This window comes from Manis javanica, chromosome 1 (genome assembly GCF_040802235.1).
Source record: "Manis javanica isolate MJ-LG chromosome 1, MJ_LKY, whole genome shotgun sequence".
Taxonomy (NCBI): domain Eukaryota; kingdom Metazoa; phylum Chordata; class Mammalia; order Pholidota; family Manidae; genus Manis; species Manis javanica.
Window position 1 is genome coordinate 226092658 of NC_133156.1, and position 21188 is coordinate 226113845.

Below are 21188 nucleotides of genomic sequence, written 5' to 3' on the forward strand. Positions count from 1 at the left end.
TATGTTGTCATGAAGTTGGAGGTAAGTTTCAGTGCCTCAAGCCGTACGTAGTATCAGTTATAGGCCCAGGAAAACATTTCTTGATACTAGAATTGTGAATAATTTCTCTGAGCCATGACAGAATCTCTAGTAACTAAAGACTTTTTAAAATCCATTTCAGAGTTAAGTATTCCTAGAAGGCCCTCATGGCAGCAATCAGGAAACCACTTATAGGGCAATCTTTTATACATAAGAGATATTTGCAACAAATTCCAATGAATTGAGATTGTATAGAACATATCTTTTACCAGAATGAGAAAGAAAAAAAAAGATGGTTAACACCTAAATGAAAACAAAGTGACCAATCAACCAAGTAAAACAAATTTTAAAAATATGTGAAGACAACAAAACAGGCTTCTAAGTAGTCCATGGTTAAAGTGAAAATGGTGGAATATTTGTATTGTTTTTGTTTTTTTAAAATATGTTTAGCTTATTTAAATTCAGTAGAGTGGTAATTAGAAACAAACTCATAGCCTTAAATGAATTTTTAGTACTGCATGAACACTTGAAAATGAATTAGCTAACCATTGTACATGAAAAAAATACTTTAAAAAATCAGAGTAAATCTTAACAAAGGAAGTTAAACAAGTCAAAATTTGCTGAAATAGAATTAGGAATAGACATATCAATCAATGAAATAGAATTGAAGAGCCCAACAATAAACCCATACATATATTCTCAATTGATTTTCAGCAAGGGTGCCAAGGTAATTAAATGGGGACAGTACAGTCTTTTCAACAGCGCTGAGATACTTGGATATCCCCATGCAGTAAGTTGAGTTTGAACCCCTATCTTACACCATATACAAAGGTGAACTTAAAAAGGATCAGGGATCTAAATGTAAATATAAAACAATAAAACACACAAAAATAAACAGGTGATTATCTTTATGACCTTGAGTTTGGCAAAGTTTCTTTAGATATGACACTAAAAGCACAAGCATAATAAGAAAATTGATACATTGAACTGTGTTCCAATAAGACAAAAATTTTGTTTCAAAGAATACAATCAAGAAAATGAAGACAACCAACAAAATATGAAAACTTTATAAATCATAATTTGTATCTAGAACATACAGAGAGCTCCTACACTCAATAATTTTTTTAAAAGGTTCAATTGTTTAATTGGTTAAAAATTGTTGAATAAACATTTCTCCAAAGAACATAAACAAATGGTTTATAAGCACATGAAACGATTCTTAACATCATTAGGCAATAGGGCAATGCAATTTAAAACCACAATAAGAGAATACCTCATATTTACAAGGATAACTACAATCAAAGAGAGAGGCCAATGATGAGTATTGGTAAAGATACTGAGAAATTATAATCTTCAACATTGCTGGTGTGGATGTAAAATAGTGCATTTACTTTGGTAAAGAGTTGGCAGTTCCTCAAAAAGTTATTTCCATGTGACCCAGCAATTTCATACTTAGGTATATAGCCAAGACAAGTGAAAACATAAATTCAAACAAAAATGTGTACGTGAATAGTCATAGCAGCATTATTCATAATATCCAAAGAGTGAAAACAGTCAAAATATGCATCAACTGCTGATAGATAAAATGTGGTATATCCATACAATGAAATATTATCCATGATCAGGAATGACACACTGATATACACTGATACGACTTGGATGAACCTTGAAAACATCATGTTAGATGAAAGAAGCCAGTCACAAAAGACCTCAGGCTGTATGATTCTATTTACATGGCATGTCAAGAATAGGCAAATCTATAAAAACCTGAAGTATATTAGTGGTTGCTTGGGCATCACAAGGAGAGGGGAATGATGGGGAGTGACTAATAACAGATTATGGGGTTTTTTGAGATGATGAGAATGTTCTGAACTGAGATCATGGTGATGACTGCACAACTTTGTCAATATACTAAAAAACATTGGATTGTAGACTACAAATGGGTGAGTTTTTGTATGAATATCTCAATAAAGATACTTTTAAGTTAATGAAATACAAGCAGAGTTAACTTAGAAAACAAAATTCATTACTTGAAAATAGTTCATACTTAAAAAGAGAGGAAAAAATGTAGACCCACGATGTTATTTTAAACTTTATTTAAATATATATAACATAAAATTGGTCTACCCACCTGAAGAATATAATTCAGGTTTTTTTAAAGAAAATCCATAGCTTTAACAGCATCAATACAATTCAGTTTTAGAACATTTCCATGACTCCTCACAATTCCCTTGATTCCATTTTCCCACACTTCCTGCTCAGGCCCAGGCTGCCAACGATTTACTGTCTGCATGTATAAACATGTCTTTCCTGGATGTTTCATATAAATGGAATCATCCATTTTATAATTGTGTGTTTTGTGTGTCTTTGTATGCATGTATGTATGAGAGGGGAAGCTGTGTGTGTGTGTGTGTGTGTGTGTGTGTGTGTGTGTGTGTGTGTGTGTGTGAAAGAGAAAGACGTCTATTCTACTTAGCATAGTGTTTCTGAGGTTCATCCATATTGTAACTTCTATCAGTGTTTCATTCCTTCTTACTGGTAAATGTTATTCTGTGGTATAGACATGCCACATTTTCTTTATCAAATTGTTAGTTGATGGGTATTTGGATTGTTGCATTTTTAGCTACAACAAAATACTACTGTGCGCACCCACATCCACATCTTTGTGTGGATATGTTTTCATTCTTTGTGTTAGGTTTTCGGAATGAAATTGCTGGTTTTCATGACTATTTATATGTAACTTTGTAAGAAACTTAAAAACTGTGTTCACAATGATGGTGGTTGTCGTTATCCACATCCTCACCACATACTTCTTGGTATTATATGTATTTTTATTATAGCCAATGGGTATATCTCATTGTGGTTTTAACCACATTTCTCTAACAACTAACAGTTGTACTCACCCTTTTGATGTTCTTATTAGTCCTGTATATTCTCATTTTGTGCAATAGCTTTTCAAATGTTGTGTCAAATTTTAATTGGATAGTTTGTCTTATTGAATTGTAATTTTTTCTGTATTCTAGATAGTATTCTGTTATTAGACATATGATGTATAAATATTTTCTCCCAGTCTATTACATTTTTGTTTTTTCATGCCACAATTTTAAGCATAATTTATATTTTAATTAAGTCCAATTTATCAATTTTATTTTATGGCTCATGATTTTGGTGTTGTATCTGAAACAACTTATTTAAGGTTAAGAAGACTTTCTATTGTTTTATTTTCAAATATAGCTTTAGTTCTCACATTTAAAACCATGGCTATTTTGAGTTAATATTTGTGTATGGTATGAGGTAAGGGATTTAAGTTTTGCTTGTGTGTGTGTGCGTGCGTATGTGTGTGTGTGTGCTTTGTAAGTATCCAATTGTCTCAGCATCATATGGTGAAATGGTTAATTTTTTTCATTGGATTGTTTTGGAAATTTTGTTAAAATTTAATTAAACATATATTGAAGAGTTTAACTGTAGGCTGTCATTTCAGCTCCATTAATCTATTTGCCCATCCTTATGTCATTACTACACTATCTTAATTACTAAAGCTTTACAGTACACTTTGTAATCAGGTAGAATAAGTCTTCCAACATCCTTCTTTTCACATATTTTTGGATACTTTGTGTCATTTGCATTTCCATATGAAAGTTAAGACCAGCCTTTCAGTTACTGCAGAAAATCCTACTAAGGTTTATATATGGATTTCATGACATCTATACATCAATTTGGTGAGAATTGCTATTTTAATGATATTAAATCCTAGCATTCATTAACATGGAAAGTCTCTTTATCTATTTAGATCTTCCATAATTTCTCTCAGCAATGTTTTGTAGTTTTCAGTATATAAATCTCATACTTCTTTTATTAAACTTATTTCTAAATATTTTATTTTCATGACATTGTTAGTATAATCATGTTTTCTTTTAATTTTCATTTTTAGATTGTGGCTAGCCTATCAGTTATTTGAAACTAAGTGAAAAGATGAACTTTCTAGAAAAACAAATTTAATACAATTGATTTAAAAATATATAAGTATTTTTATTTTATTTATTTTGTTCTTCTAAGGCCTGCCTGTATGAATATAGGTGCTCATTAAATGTAACTGGACCTATTGATTTGGAGGTGGAGAATTAGGGTGAACAATCTTGCAATGCTCTTTTCATTTTCCTGTAACTTTTGTTTTAACCCTGAATTCTTTTCTTTCTTGTGTCTATTCAGAATTATGAGGGTATTCCATAAATCCAAAAAGGAAAAGATGAATGGATAGTTTTGATGAGGTTCCAGATATATAGCTATCTTATTTTGTGTTAATCTATCATTAATCACACTAACATAGATCATATCTCTTTGATTACTAAATTCACTCAAATAGGAAGAATAACTATCTTAAGCACTTTTCCACAGTTCCTCTTCTACTTGATGAAAAAAAGAAAAAAAAAAGATGGCAAACTTAATAATAAATATAGAACTATTTGTGAATGCAGCTGTCAGATGAAATGTACTACAGAACTATTTTCAGAAGTCCCAGAAAATTCTCTAGCAAACAATCAAATTATAGCTGGTCTGGAAGTCAGTAGACTTGTACTGTGTATAATTCAAGAAATAACCAAAGAATTAGCTATGGTCTCAGAATCCCTACAAGCAAAAAACTCTGAGACTTAGGCAAAATAATTGGAACTGACCCCATAAGAGTCCAATTTAATACTTGTAAACTGTTAGCTAAACTTTTCCAGTATCTTCTTAAAACAAAGCTAAGAAAAGTCTTTTGGCTAATAGTAACCAGAAAAAAAGTTGAAAAAAGTACTAGAAAAATACACCTATGTGCCTTTTGTACCAGTCCTTGTAATATGTGAAATTAATTTAAAAAAGAAAAAGAGACTGTAATGTTAAAGGATATATATTTGTCATAGATGTGAAGGGCAATTAACAAATAGTTTTACCTTGCTTCTCAACAATGCCTAACCCAGATTTAACACTTGATCAGTGTGTAGCCAAATTCTTTACTGTAATATATTTATACTCAGCTTTCTTAGTGTCCCCATTGATAAGCATATCCAATACTTATTTTCACTTGGAAAAAGTCAACAGTTTACATGAAAAGTTATGCTTTGACAATGATTTTTTTTAGATATATCACCAATGATTCTTTTAAAAATGGATAAATTAGACTTTCTTTTAATTCTGTTCCACAAAATACACTGTTAAAAGAATTTTCTCCACAAACTGGGAGAAAATATTTCCAAAGCACATATCTGATAAAAGACTTTGTCTCTAAAATATTCAGAGTTCTTAAACCTACATGAAAACAAACAACTCAGTTAGAAATGGGTGAAACATCTGAACAGAAACCTCACCAAAAAAGATATGCAAATGGAATATAAGTATATGAAAACATACTCAATATAATTGCTTATTGTGGACTTCAAATTGAAGGAAAAATAAGATCCTACTACATACCTAATAGAAAGACAAAAAAAATGATGGTATCAATTGCTGGCCAGCGTGCAGTGCAGTAGAAATAAATACTCACTGATTGCTGGTGGGAATGTAAATGGAAAAGCCTCTTTGGAAGACAGTTTGGCAGTTTCTACAAAAGTAAAGATAGGCTCATTTTATGATTCAGCTCTCCTGATATTAGGCATTTACCTACATGAATTGAACACTTATGAAAAGACATGGATAAATCTTAAACGTGTATTGTTAAGTGAAGTAGCCAGTCTTAAAAGGCTATATATGGTATGTTTCCATTTATATGCCATTCTGTAAATGGCATATCTATAATACAGGTAAAAGTCAGTGATTTTACAGTGTTAGGGGTTGGGGAGAGGATTGAATGGGTGAAGCACAGGGAATTGTTTTAGGGCAGTGAGACTTTGCTGTATGATACTATAACGTTAAATATATGTCACTATGTATTTCACAGTCCATAGAACTTTACAGCAGAAAGAGTGAAACTTAATGCAAGCAAATCAAAAAGAAAATATATTTATGAGGCAGAGGATCCTACGATGGAATGTGGAATGTGGCAAACTATCTACCAGTATTGCAGGCTTGTGAAAGAACCTCACTGGAGAAGGTAGAGGAATGAGTACTGAACTAAGTGATTTCAGAAATTAGTAGATTCGACTAAAGGCAAAAGAAACTGTAAGTAAGCCCAGTATTCCAGTTAAAAGTTTTTTGGTTTTTGTTTTCTCTCTAATACAGCTTAACAATTCCAAAAATGTACATGTATCCTGGATTTGAACAATTAGAAATAAAAGGGGAAGGTAGGAGCCAGTTTTCTCACTGTTAGAATTGGAGGTTATAAACCATCAAGGGGAAAAGGCTAGAGTAATCCATGTTGTGGTGTGTGAATTAGAGTTGGAGACATGAGCATGAACTCATGTTTAGCAGTAATTTCATAGAAGAGTATTTATAGACCTATGTATATGCAAGGATTACTATATATATACATATATTTTTCTTCTCTCAGCTGAGAGTTTTCTGAAGGTAACAACAGCCCGGTCGCTGTGACCACACTGTGTGCCTAGATCTTGGTTTCTAACACCATTCTTCAATAAAAGGAAGTAAGACTCCTTGGAGAAATGACTGATTCTAGAACTGAGACAAGACGGATGGATAGCTAGGTGATAAATAGATAAACAGGCATAGATGTGTAAGTATATACAGAGATATAGATATTATCTAATCTATCTGATCCTTAGCATTTTTCTGGTGCCAGCAAACAACTCTGTTAGGAGTACATCAAAGGGACATAGACGTCAACTGAAAGAGTTCTCAATAGCCAGTCTTGGAAAAGTTTGAGTAATTAAATAAAGTAGTATTGGATAAAAGTCCAAAGTATAAAATAAATACCCTCATGTCCATTCTGCTATAAATAAATAATTGAGTAAACAGAAATAAAAGAGACAAATCTTTGATGCAAAATAATTCCAATTTACTTCCGTAGATATTGTGTCCTTAAGGAGACAGAACAGAACTCCCCACTCTTTAAAGAGTGGGCTCAGCAGGGTGATTCCTTCTAAAGAGTATGAAGTGGAAGGTGGGTGGGGTTGGGGGCAGTACTTTTACAGGGGAGAAACCTGGCAAACAATATCTCAGCTAGGTTATCAAGGTTGACATCATCTAACCTTGGTAAGGCATGTTGATGATAGTAAATACTCCTGAGATACTGCGAAGAGAATGACACACTTTCTCCTCGGGTTCTATAAATCAAATTTAACCATGTGTAAAACATCACAGAAATCCCAATTAAAGGACATTCTACAAAATATCTGACCTGAACTCTTCAAAATGGAAACTCTCTGTACTCTTTACCACTTTTTATGTAAATCTAAAAGTGTTCAAAATAAAAAGTTTATATTTAAAAAAATCAGTAGGTTTCTACAGAATCCCAATCATCAATTAGAAGGTATAATGCTCTTCCTCAAGTGTGGACAAAACATTAAAGCAATCAGAAATAGGCATCCCTAGAAAAATTTGGGTTCTACATGAAGAAGACTATGAAAATAGAAAAGGGAGAGGAGAAAAACAGGCAAGTGTATCCCTTTTTTTTAACAAGAATAATGAATATTGTAAATGTAGTTTTTCCTGGTTTGGTTGTTGATGCTTGACAGTTAAATTCTAACGTTCCTCTCGGAGAATAAGCAGTTGAAGAATTCTGGGTCAATATGGTATATATTGCACACATTTTCAGTGTGTCAGCCATATGGGCTAAAGAGGATGAGAGAAGCAGTGCGGCGTAACGAGATGTTAAAAGAATTCTGGAACTAGTGCATACTTAATGCTGAGAATAGTTTTATACATACTCTACAAAACTGGTCTTCGAAGAGGATGGGGGTGAGGAGTAGAAATAGGGAGGTGTTGGCAGTGTACTGCTCCATTTGGAGACAGAATGCCTACATAAGCTTTTGTTAAAAATATGTTTGCTTCTCAACTACACAAAGCCAGTCCCTCTTCTTTCATAATATGAAAAGGAGGTCATTTGTAGGAAATTCATTTGTACAGGACCCAAACAGGGTCATACAAATGTAAACAGGTAATTTCAATGGGATTGATTTTTTATCCTTAGTATAAATCACAGGTGTTCTAATCTCATGATTCTAAGACCTGTTTTTCAATGGCTAGACTTTTTTTTTTCAAGTGAGTGTTTCTTCCTTTGATATCTGATAGTCCTATATTTTAAAAGTTAAAATAGGTTTTCAAGATTGATTGGAGGTGAATGAAAGGTAAAATATAGCCTGAAACCAAACATTTAGACTTTTAAGTTACTCCTGTTTTCTTGAATTTTTTTCTTTAAAGGCGAGTGGAATTGTCAATACAGAACTGTGTTTTATATTTGTCTCTGCAATGAACCATGGTAATTCCACAAAGGCTACTAAGAGCTTCTCAAGAACAGAGGACTCCGTGCCTCCAGGGACTTGTCTACACTCTGGATTGCTTGTTTTCTCTCCCCTTTGTTTTAGGTAAGAAACAAACTTCAGAATTTAAACGGGAGATGCAGTCCTCATTATGCATGAGCCTGTGTGGGAAACGAGAGACTGGAAATCTTCCCTGAGACTTTGAACTAGTGGAGAACAGCGCTGGGGGCTGCCCTGGCCAGTTTTGCATCGTCTGGCTCCTGAGAAGCTTATACACTCTCAGAAGCTTTTATAGAGGTGTTAGAAATGGGGGTAAATCTGAAAAATTAGAGGCCTGTTTATTTTTCTCTACCATGTTCATCTCTGTAAAATACACCTAGGTGTAAGAAGGCATTTTCTACCAGTGACTGTCAGCTGAGGGTGAGTGCGCTTCAGTCAAGTTGCCCAAATCCCGAGAGTACTGTCTTTCATATTCCATGTATTTTTGTGGTGTGTTTATAACTTACAATACACCTTTGTATATCTGAGTTTTTTTTCTTTATTCTAAACAAAGTACCCCTTTTCTTTGTTGCACTGCAAGATCTTGAATTTAATACCCTTATCTTCATTTTAGGCTCCAATTTATATCTCAACCCTACCACTCATTAGTCCAGTTAAACTTTAAATCTATTGACTCCTTTTCAAACTTTCTTATTCAGTCTCTGCATAGACTGTGATACCCTAACAAGGCACCATCTCTCTGGGCTTGTGAGTCACCATCCCCTCTTCTGTCTCTGGTCACTCAATTTCAATCTTCTTATCCTCTAGTTGGATCTCAGTATTGCACCTTAAATTTTATAATTCATAAGCCTCATTCTTTTCCCTGACTTTCTTATTTTCAACTGGTTTCACTTACAGCTTATATGCTTATGTTCTCAATCTCTACCCTGAGCCTAGACATCTCCCTGTGTTCCAGAATCTTATTTCCACAATGTGCTCCCATGAACACCTGCCCCTGGATGTCCCCACAGACCTTTTGCATGCCCTGAGGTCAAACCCAAAAATAACATCTTTTCTCACAACCTGCTGCTTTTAGCTCTCGATGGAATCCACTCATTTGCTACAAATCACAGGGTCCTCCTAGTCTCATCTTTGTATTACACTTTTCCCTTTCATTGGCCACTGAGTCCTCTTGCCTTTTACCATTTATTGATCTCTCCAGCCTGTTTACCTTTTTACCATTCACGAACACTGCTTGTATAGTTTCTCGTCTTCTCTTGGTGTTTCCTGATTAATCTCCCTGCTTCTCTTAGGTAGTTTTTCTAAAATGAATATGTATCATGTGATTCTGGCCCTTGATAGTGTCTGTCTCCTCAGAGAGGACAGGACAAGGTACACCATCTCAGTCTCATGAACCTTTTCTACCTCTACAGCCAGGCCCCTGGGTACCTTCAGCCTGATCTCCACTGGGCTCTAGACCTCACCCTCTCAGTGCCCCTCCTGTGGCCTAATGGTTCTTGATGCTGCTCTGGGATATACTTTAGAACATCTTTCTCCTCCGTCTGAAAAAAAACAGTGCTCATTTCAAAGACCAGTTTAAAATATCATTCATTTGGAGAAGTCTTGTCCTAATACACTCCTCTGTCCTCATTGCCCCTGCGATGGATTTAGTCCTCCACTTGATGGGCTTTACGACCACTTTGTACAAACCTTTCCTACCCATCCATCCTCTCCCATCACACTGCTTTTTGGAATTATATTCCCACCCCCAAGCTCTGTGACCTTTCCCCCCAGTAATTGGGGGGAAAGATTCAGGTCAGAAACACCCACATGCTGTTCATTTTTGTATTCCCAGCATCTAGCAGCTTTCTGGTAACTTACAGGCACTCAAATATGTCTGAAAAACAGGCAGACATGCACCACATTAGGAGCTCCACCAAGGAGACAAAGTGAATCACATCCAGCTTTACTTACCACTAGCTGCTAAATGGTCAGATACTTGAAAACATGATCCTCCACAGAGGCACAAAGAGTAAGACGCAGGCTGCCGTGAAGATCTCCCCAGCTCATTTCAATAGGGCATTTTTCCTCAGAGCTTGGAAAATGGGCTTTTCCCGTTTTTCCTCAAAAACGTTTTTGGCCTGCCTACCCAGTCATCAGCTAAAAGGACGCTTTGTCCTTGTCAGCAATAGAAACTCAGACTTCAAGATAGAAAATATCCAAGTGGCAAGTCTAATCAGTTTTACCTGAGTTTGAAGAAAATTGCATTAAGTACTAACACTATCGAATTACTTTATATAACTGTAAATTGCATATTATATTATAGTTTCTACCCTTTTTCTTTCATTTTTGTGTTTTCTGTTTTACCTTCCTCCTCACTACCTGATTGCCTTCTTGTTATTGAGGAAATAGCAACTAGAAGACAATAAGCAATCCATGTTGCTCAGTGTAAAAATAGGACTAGGATGATTGAAATTAGATCATTGAACTAAGTTCTTATCCTGTACCAGACTGTGTTCTAAGAACTTTATAAGATACTTCCCTTGTATACACTTAATAAATATATTAACTTATTTACTATGTAGGATAACTCTAATGAATAAGTACTATTATTATTTCCAGGTTACAAATGAGCAACAGAGTCACAGAAAGATTAACAACATGCCCAAGTCAAAGAGCTAGTTACACAGCTGGGATTCCAACCTAGGGAGTTTGCTCCACTCTGTATCTTTAACTACTATGATATACTGTTCCCTTATTGGAAAAAAAGTGACTCGGGGCATTGAATTAAATTTTGAAGTTAGAATCCCTGGGAATCCATATACAGATATTTGATCATGTAGGACATATCAAAGGTGAGGTTATAAATAATTTGGAACTATTTAAAGATATTTCCCATTTATACAGATCTCTGAGAGGAAACTATAATTATCCTAGAGATAACCACTTATTAATACAGACAACTTAATCATAGTTGTTGACCCATGTGTTGTTTTTGAAAAGGACAGCAGGTTTAATTCATTAAAATTCACTGTGTAATGACCCAGAACCATTCTAACAACAGGTGATTTAACCTGTATAAAAATAAACCCAAAGGTATTAAATAATCAAGGAACCTCAAGGCTTTGGTGTGAGGTGGAGCTTAGAACAAAAGGTCCTTTAACAGTCATATTTTATACACTTTGATTTTTCAGTATAATTTTACTTGATATAAAGGATTTATTAAAGGGCCAAATTCATTCTTTGTATGTTTTGTGAATCTTATTAATGACACATTACTTGCTTGGTCTTCACTGGCAATTTTGGTTTTGGGTTTTGGTTTGGTTTTTTTTGGTTTTGTTTCTTTTATTTACTTCCTTCCCCAGACAAATTCATCCTTAAAAATTGCTTCTATGTTTATGTAGTTTAAATACCACACTAAACTTCAGTGCCCTTGATTTTGCCTCTCATATTTTGTTATCCTTATTAACTGCAGACAGATAATTCTCTTTAAGGGTTAGCTGTAGCTCTACAAATGCAAGCTCACTTCAGCACATTAAAATCCCTTGCCATATACCTCCTCTCCATTTTACTCTGTGATTTCTTGTTGCCCTGAAACTCATGTGCACTTGAAAATCACTTCCTGATTTTTCATGGCCTCAGTCACATACAAAGGGATCTTAGTAATGTTCCCCAACATCCTATCCACAGCTACCTTTCCATTCTGTGCTCTACTGGGTGATTTTATCTAGACCATGGCCCAACCACAGAAACATGCCTATTGCTCATGACAGATTTTTAGATCCACCCTTTGTAAAAATAATTCTATAACTTCATCTCCAATTACCCATTGGATAACACTCCTGTCCTCATAAAACTCACACTTCAGTGGGAAAGAAAAGGAAAACTATAGCTGAAAGTGATGAAAGCACAATGGTGTGAAAGCCCAACACAGTCTGGAGTGTCAGAAAGATCCCAGGAGGCGGATATGCTGAGGACTGAGTAATAGGCGGCAGCCAAGGAGAGGGAGAGACAAACGGTGCAGAATCACTAGAGGCAGCAGAGTCGGGTCAAAGGAAGCTTAGTCTGATGGCAGCATAGTGAATGGGAGGATAATGCCGAGAAATGAGGCTGAAGAGGTAACCAGGGCCAGATCATAAAAGGCTGACTCTTTGAATTCTGTTGGATACATGTTTTAGAAATATAACTCTAGAGTGGTATTGAGATTCAATTTTAAAGAAGCAGGACAAGCATCAAGAAGGTCAGCCATGAGTTTATTGTGGTAGTTCTCATGACACAGATGGATTGAATTAGGGAAGTTGACTATGATTTTGGATATAAGAAGTGGAGCCCAGACGTAGTTTAAAAGGCAAAACTGGCATAACTTTGCAATTGAATACTAATATGGAAAAGGAGATTGCATGAATGACTAATGTGTATATATGTATAGCTTGAGTAACTAACAGAATCACTATGTGAACATACGAGTTTGGGTTGGAGACAGAAATTAGGATTCCATTTGAAATGTGCTAAAAATGGGTTTTCCATACAACATCCAGGTAGAGATGCCCAATAGATCCTTAGTTATTTGGGTACAGAGCTCAGAATAGATATGTGGGCTTAAGATTTAGTTTTGGATTTGGGGAAGGGATGATATAAAGAGCATATAAAATGTCATTGATCTTGAATAGGTGTCCTCTGAGACTGGAGGGGAAAGGACAAGGATGCAAAGGATGTCGATGTATTTGTGATCATGGGTACACAAGAAGTTGCAATAGGTCAGATCTGAGCCATACATTTCTTCATGATGCAGGGACTGACAGTATTCACTAGGCATGAGGTGTGTGCAACTGGATGGCAGCTGGAGGACAGTGTTACATTTTGGAATGATACCAAATGTAGTCAATTAAAGGAATTTCAATAAAGCCAAGTGGAAGAGCTGCGAAGTGGCACAGAGGATTGCTGAGGGTGAAAAGGAATTCATCGTGGTGCATTGGGGTGACAGAGAGAGGGGTGAGGTAGCCAGACTGTGGCCATGGTCCTGAAGTAGAGATGAAAGTTACCAGCATCTGTGTACTCCCTCATAAGCACAACTATAACATAAATCCAAACAGGTTGCTGATGACTTTTGCAGTATGTACTACCTTTAAAGCCCTAAAACAGTCCCATCAAATAATGCTACGATCATTCCCATTTTAGAGATGAAAACAACATGGATGTTTAGAGAGAATAAGTGATTCGCTCAGGGAAACACAAAAAAGTCAACGATGAAGCCACATTCTATGTGGACGAATAACGTTTCATAATTTGAAGCTTGCTTTCCTCATAAAGCGACGTCGGTCTGTGAGCAGCACTGGGACCGTTCTCTGTTCATAGACAGTATCTTGTCAGAGACTGGTGACACCTACCCAGGGACACTGGCAGGGACTTCTGCCCAGGGTAGAGTTGGATGTGATGACCTCTGAAACACCTTCTACATTTGAAATTCTGAGCATCCCTCTTTGAATGCCAATGACAGTGTTGTTTTAAAATGTCACTTCATGATGTAAAATTCTAGAGGTGTCTGAAATTTTAAGAACCTTAATTGCCTTCTTCACTTACTGCTAAGATGAAATACGAGTTTGTTTAGTGTGGTTGCATGTGTGTGCACAGAGCCCAGAGATCTGACTTTTGCTCTTTATTGCATTTCTTAAACTAGCTACACTTGGCAATTCATTTGCATCAATAATTGAAAAGCCATCAGTCTCTTCTTGTCTTAAACTCCTTGCTATGCGCACTAATGATATGCATGATTGGCTATTGCCATAAAAATGCACCATAAATTTTTTAAAGATAATTCAGCTTACAGAGAATGAATCAATATGAACTACAGTGATAACATATGAGAGATGATCTCTCTATAGCCGCCTCGAAGCAATTAATGCTCCTCTGGATGAGTGCATCTCATTGCTTCCTGCTGGAGATTTGAGGCAGTGTTTTAGCACTTCCCCTTCCAAAACTTACCAAAAGTACCATGTTCTCGTCCACCCAGGTTTGTGGGCTGCTCACCCCTGCTGGTGCTGCCTTTGTTCTCTACATCGGGTCCTGTAAGTGGGAAGGGCCTGTTGTGTCTTACATGTGTCATAAAACTGGGCATAATATACTGTGTTCATTGATTCATTCACTATTTGACAGACCGTCATTTGTTCTGAGATTGATAGTAGTCTCATCTGTGAGACTCTTATCCTTTAGAAAGCACAGATCACACTAGGAATCTGAAATAAACCCGACTCTAAGGCCAGCCAATGTTCAAGAGGTGCAATGTCTAAACTGAATGAGGATATATCCTAGGCTTTAAGCATGTGATGATTTTATTTATCTTTGAGGCAGTGCTATTTGCAGGTAACTCATCAGCCTGGGAAGTCACTCAGGTAAAAGGGTGGGAGGGCAGACAAAGCTCCTTCTCCCAGAAGTGTCTGTCCCTAGGTCAGTGACAACAATGTTGCTCATAGTGACTGTGCTTCACATTTAATATTTCAAGTAGAAAAGGGAGCATGGCCCACACTGAACCCCCTTCTCTTCCTAGGTGTTTCCATAGAACACCATTACAATAACACACACGTACATACTTCAGCAAGGTGAATCTAAATCCAGTCTTTGTGGAGATGTGGGCACCCTGAGGCAGAGGATCCCCAGGGATTGGAGGGGAATGCGGTTCTGGTTGGACAGGGGAGATTTCCATGTTCCTCTCCACTTTGCCTCACAGGGCAGCCTTCTGTAGAAATGCACATCTGCAGGTTGTGTGTGTGTGCACACACATTTTTGGAACTCACTGTTTTGAGGTGCGTGAGTCACTCTCTAGAGCTGCCCTGCATGTATTTGCACAGAACTGGATCCAAAAATTGTTTGCTCAGGTAGGATCAATAACTTTTCTTAAATCTCAAAGTGATGTCTTTATGAATGTCAGGAGCTAAAATTCAGTTTATCATATTTTTTGATGCCTAGAACTATTATCATTGATTAAAGGTAGGCCTTACTTGTTATTTTCAAATTGTCCTGTTCCTGACCTCTCTTTGTATTCTCCTCCTTCATCAATAGATCTCCACTCTAAAGTATATAAATATGTCCATAAATATGCATACTAGGTAGTGTTGTTTGGCGCATATTGCTTTAACGTGCATGTGCCTTAATCTCATTCTATTTCATTCTTTAAAAGTATGTTTTTTTCAATCAATTTACATTGCAGTATATTATATCTGGTCCATGCTTCCACAGTATATTTCATCATATCCATAATGTATTACTTAACCATTTTTCTACTGAGTATCCCTCAACTTTTTGCTTTACAATAACACACACAAACATTCACCACACTGCGATCAACTACTTTGTACAGATCCTCTTATAGAACTTCTCTGAGATATGTGCTCAGGAATGGAAGTGATTAAGCGTAAGCCATATGCTCACTAAATTACATGAAATACCTTCTGAATATTCTCCAACATGGTGAAGGACATTGGCATGATCAATGTGCCAGAGTTCTTCTCTGGTCACAACTTCACCAATACCTGGCATCATGCACCTTTCCAATTTTTGCTATTCTTGTGAGTGTCAACTAGTATCTCATTGTTGTTGAATTTGCCCCCCACCTTTTTTCATTTCTATTTAGTTTGAATAATTCTTTGGAGAGCTTTCAGGTAGTTTAGCTTATATCCCTGTGGTTTGTTTCAGCCCACTTCACTGTGGATTTCAAACCTATTTTCCCAGCATCAGGAACAAGATGTTTAGGGGAGGCACAGCAGAGTCATGGTAAAAGGGAGGAACTCTGAAGTCAGAGGTTTCATCCCTGGACTCACTATTTACAGGCTAAAAGAATTTAGGCAAGTTGTTTAAGCCTCTATTTTTTTTCTTCTATGCAAAGTAGATAAGGCCTTAGTAAATGTTCAGTGATATAATCCATGTATTATTACTGCCATTTTGCCCCAGTAACCATCTGAAATGTTAACTGATGTTTTTGTTAAGGAAGGCCTTGCATCACCCTCTCCCCCTTCTCACCTCATGGGGAGGTTTTGCTATTTAGTCAGAGGGTGGAGGTAAGTGGCAGCAGACTGCCATCTTTATATTTACTATTACTGTGACTTTCTTTTACTTTTTATGATATAGTAATATTGTACTGAGGTATAATTTATGTATAATTAACTGCACAGATCTTAAATGTTCATTTCTACATTTTTGACAGTTTTATATATGCATGTAACTACCACTCAAAACATTTCAAATATGTCCATCATATCAGAGAGTTTCTTTGTGCTCCCTTCTGGCTAACCCTTTTCACTCGCACAGCCCAGAGGAAAATTTTATTTTGATTACCATGTAGCAGTCCTGCATGTTTTCAGGCTTCACATAAATTGGATCAAGCTGCATGTGCTCTGTCTGGCTTTTTGACTTGGCTCAGTGTTTTCTCATTCATTCAGATCTTTGCAGTTATCAGCAGTTCATTCCTCTTTATCACTGAGGATACCGCGTGTGGTTTATACATATGTCTGTTGATAGATATGGGGTTATGTCTAGTTGAGGGCCTTTATGAATAAAGCTGCTAATGAAGATCCTTTATTAAAAGTGAAGTGTGTGTGTGTGTGTGTGTGTGTGTGTGTGTGTGTGTGTGCATGTGTGGGCATGTGTGTGTGTACATATGGCTTTAGTATATTTTGAGAATATACCAAGAAGTTGACTGACTAGGGCATAGTCTTAGGGTAGATGAATGTCTAATTTTATAAGAAACTGCTAAATAGTACTCCAATATGTTTGTGCCATTTTATGTTCCTAGCAGGAAGGTGACAGAGCTCCAGTTGTTCTGTATGTGTGTCAACATTTAATATTGCCCATATTTTTTATTTTAGCCACCTTACTGGGTATGAAAAGCTATCTTACTGTGGTAGTAATTTCCTTCCCTGATGTCCAAGTCCTTATTCATGTATTTATTGGCCATTTGCTTGTCATCATTTGTAGAGTAGCTCTTTTAGCTTTTTTGTGTGTTTCTGTTTACAATATGTTGCCTTTTTCATTGTTGATTTGTAGGAGCTCCTTATATATTCTGTAAACAAGGTCATATATATATATATACATACATATATATATATATCACACACACACACATAGATACACATATGTATGTGTGTATGTATATATATATGGAGAGAAACCATAATGTACATAAATGTTTTTGTGTATATTTGCTTCAATATGTGATTTGCCTTTTACTTTTTAAAATATTTTAATATTGTCTTTTGATGAGAAGAAATTTTAATTTCAATAACATTGTGTTTCTCTGTTTTATTTTATGCTTTGTGCTTTTGGGGTTTATTTTCTATTTAAAAATCTTTCTTATTCCAATGACATGAAGATAGTCTTTGGAACTTTTATAAACTTCATTGTTCTAGCATTTATGTTTAAGATTAATTTTTGTGTGTGTTTGGAATGAAGTGGAGTCAAATGCTATTTTTCACAAATGGAATTCCACTTTTGTTTCAACACTTCTTTTTATTTTAAGGCTTTTCTTTTCCTATTTAATTGACTTGTATTCATCATAAATCCATTTTTGACATATTTATGAGGGATAGTAAACTTTCTACTCTGTTTCATTGATCTTAGATCAATGCCACACTTTATTACCAGGAATTTACATTAATCTTAAAATCAGGTAATATAAATCCTTCAATTTTTTTCCAAGATAATTTTGGCTATTTGAGTTAATACACATTTCCATGTAAATTTTGTAATCAGTATATCAGCTTATTCAACACCAGTGAAAGCTTGGTGGGGCTTTCATTGGAATTGGTTTGTGTCTGTAGAAATTTAATGAGAATTGACATCTTAATGATGTTCAGTCTTCAATCCATAAACATAACATACCTCCCTATTTACTTAAGTCTTTAATTTCCCTCATCAGCATTTGGTAGTTTTCAATTTAGAGGTCCTGCACATCTTTCATTAGGTTTATTCCTAGGGTTTTAATGTTTTTGATAATTTTGTAAAGCGTAGCCTAAATGTACTCTTTTAGTTTGTGGATATTATGTGAGATGTGTGAGATATCTATGTTACATGAGATATAGATCAATAATTATTTTTTAGAACTTCGTTTCAGTATTAGATCTATGTTGGCCCCATAAAACTAATTGGGAATTGTTCCTTCCTCATCTATTTTCTGAAAGAATGTTTGTAGGATTGGTTTTATTCTTCCTTAAATTTTTAATGAAATTTATAGGAGAAGCCATCTAGGCCTAGAGATTTCTATGTAGAACTATTTCTGATTATGATTTAATTACTTTAATAGCTCTAGGGCTATTCAGGTTTTAAATTTCTACTTATATTTGTTTTGGAGGAAATTCATTAATTTTATACAAGGTGTCAAAATTATTGTTATGAAGTTGTTTATAGTATCTCCTTATTATCATGTTAGTGTTTTTAGGATCTCTAGTGATGTTACCTTTGTGTGCTCCCAATATTAATAATTTGACTTTTGTCTTCTGTTCCTTGATTAGTCACCTTGAGTTTTATCAATTTTATTTTGTCAAAGAAACTGTTTTAAATTCATTCTTTTCTATGTTGTTTGTCCATTTCTATTTAATTCATCTTTGCTTTTTACTCATTTTTCTTCTTCCTTTGGATATCTACTTTATTCTTCTTACTTTATGTCTATTTTATTATTCTTTTGCTATTTTACACACTGGAATATTAGATTACTAATTTTATTCTTTTCCCCATTTCCTAATACAGGCATTTAAAGCTATAAAACTCATTATCATTAATGCTTAGCTGCCTTTTGATAGCCTGTGTTTTCATTATCTTTTAGTTTGAAATACTCTCTAATTTCCCTCCTGATGTATGTTTTGCCCATGAATTATTTCAAATTTGTGCTGTTTAATTTCCCAGTATTTGGAGATTTTCTTCATGATTTTATTGTAGTAATTTTTAATTGAATACCACTGTGGTCAGAAAATATGTTCTGCTCATTTCAGTTTTATAGAATTTATTAAACTTGTTTTATAGCTCAGCATATATCTTAGTTAATGTTACATACTCCTTTGAAATTAATGTGCATTCCTCAGTGTGGAAGTATAATGTTCTCTAAATGCCAATTTAATCAAGTTGGTTGAAAGTCATTTGTTTTGTTGTTCTTTTCCCACATCTTCTATCCTTAATGACTTTTGATCTAAATGTCCTATAAATTATTGAAATTATGAATTTATTTATATTTTCAACATAGAATGTTTTTATATTTCCCTTTAGTTCTATCCATTTTTGTTCTATATATATATAGTTTTTAACAATACTGAGGTAAAATTCATTTAACATAAAATGGACCATTTTAAAGTGAACACTTCAGAGGCATTTAGTACATTCATAGTGTTACTCAACCGCCACTTTTATCTAGTTCCAAAACAGTTCCGTCACTTCAAGGTAAAATCTGTTGCCCATTAAGCAGCTTCTCCCCATCCTTCCTTACCCCAGCTCCTGGCAACCTCCAATCTGTGTTCTCTCTCTGTGGATTTATCTACTCTGGATGGTTCATTAAAATGGAATCAAATGGTATCTGTCCTTTTTTTGTCTGGCTGCTTTTACTTATAATGATTCTGAGGTACCTCTGTGTTGTTTTACATATCAGTACTTCACTGCCTTTTGCAGTTGAGTAGCATTCCATTGTGTGTATATAGCACTATTTGTTTATCCACTAATCCATTGATCAACATTTGGGCTGTTTCCACCTTTTGGCTGTTGTGAATAGTGTGCTGCCAACATGCGTGAACTTATTCAAGGACCTGTTTTGAATGCTTTGGGTGTATAGCTAGGAGTAGAATTGTGGGATGACATGATAATTCTGTATTTAACTTCTGGAGGAACTACTAAACTCTTTTTCACAGCAGCTGAGTCTTTTCTCATTCCTATCAGCAATGTACAAGGTTTCAAATTTCTCCATATTCTTGTTATTTTTCCATTTTTTAAATAATAACACTTGTTATTTTTCCATTTTTTAAATTATTACCATCCTGTGGGTGTCAGGAATTGCTTAGTTGCAGTTTTGATTTGCATTTCCCTAATGACTAATGATGTTGAACATATTTTCATGTTTCCCAGGCCTTTGAATATCTTTTTTCATGCAAATGTCAATTCAACTCCTTTGCTGATTTTTAAATTAGATTGGTTATCTTTTTATTGTTGAACTGTGTGACTTATTTATATATTGTGAACATGATATTCTAATCATATATATGACTTACAGATATTTTATAGGTTCTGTAGGTTGCTTTTTCATGTTTTTGATAATGCTTTTTAAAGCACAAAAGGTTTTTGTTTTGACAAAGTCATGTATCTATTTTTCTCATATACATTCTTTTTGTTTTTCATCTAAGAACTCACTACCAAATCTAAGGTCATGGAGATTTACCTCTATGTTATCCTTTATTGGTTTCATGGCTTTAGTTCTTATTTTTAGGTTATGATCTATTTAGGATTAATATGTGTTTATGGTTTGAGATTGAGGTCCAATTCACTTTTTATACATATATGGATATTCAGTTTCCCCAGCACCCTCTGTTGAAGGGAGTACTCTTTCCTAATTGGACTGTCTTCATACCCTTGTTGAAAAATGATTGGTAATAGGTATGTGAGCATACGTATAGACTCTCAGTTCTATTTCATTGGTCTCTATTTCTATCCTCTTACCAGAACCACACTGTTTTTATTACTTCAGCTTTCTAGTAAGTTTTCAAATCAGGAAGAATGAGTCAGTTTTTTTTTCAGTATTGATTTGGCTACTCAAGGTCCCAAATATGGATTTGAGGATCAGCTTTTCCATTTCTGCAAAAAAAGACCACTGGGATA

At 35.1% G+C, this 21188-nt stretch overlaps 1 pseudogene; it reads right to left on the bottom strand.

Annotated features, from left to right (window-relative positions):
- Window positions 1-21188, bottom strand: part of LOC140845234 (E3 ubiquitin-protein ligase Mdm2-like) — an 83780-nt pseudogene that overhangs the window by 55944 nt on the left and 6648 nt on the right.